Here is a 580-nt window from a genome sequence, read left to right as displayed (position 1 = left end):
TGGAAGATGAGTACCATTTGATTAAAAACCTGCAAAAGAGATAGATTAGTAAGAAATACATGAGACAAAACTGAAAAATTCATATAAAGTTTGGTGTTTTCAAGTCAAAGAGATTAGAGAGAGGTTGGAGAATTTTAGAATGATGAACATTACATTTTTGTTGCAGCCGTTTGAGAGGAGGATAGAGAATGTGTAAATTTTTCTTTATATAGGGAGACAAAAAATCTAATTAGGTTAAATATTTTTGACTCAGACGACTTCTTGGACGACTTACATAGGCCTATCATTGAAAACTATTTTTGTTAGGCCTGGGCATTCGGGTCGTCGGGTCGGGTTCATATCGAGTCCTTTCGGGTCCGGGTCTTTCGGGTCTAAGAGTTTAGGACCCGATAGGGTAATTTCAAATTCTCAGTTCCGGGTCGGTTCGGATCGTGTCGGGTCCGGGTCGGGTCGGATCTTAGATAGTTAGACCCATTCGGGTAACTAGAATTTATCGGTTTGAATTCGGTTCGGTTTCGGGTCGGGTTCGGTTCGGGTTCGATTTAAAAAAGACCTAAAAATACAAAAAAATATTTGCAAA

This window comes from Brassica oleracea, chromosome C2 (genome assembly GCF_000695525.1).
Source record: "Brassica oleracea var. oleracea cultivar TO1000 chromosome C2, BOL, whole genome shotgun sequence".
Taxonomy (NCBI): Eukaryota; Viridiplantae; Streptophyta; class Magnoliopsida; order Brassicales; family Brassicaceae; genus Brassica; species Brassica oleracea.
This window is presented reverse-complemented; position numbering follows the sequence as displayed.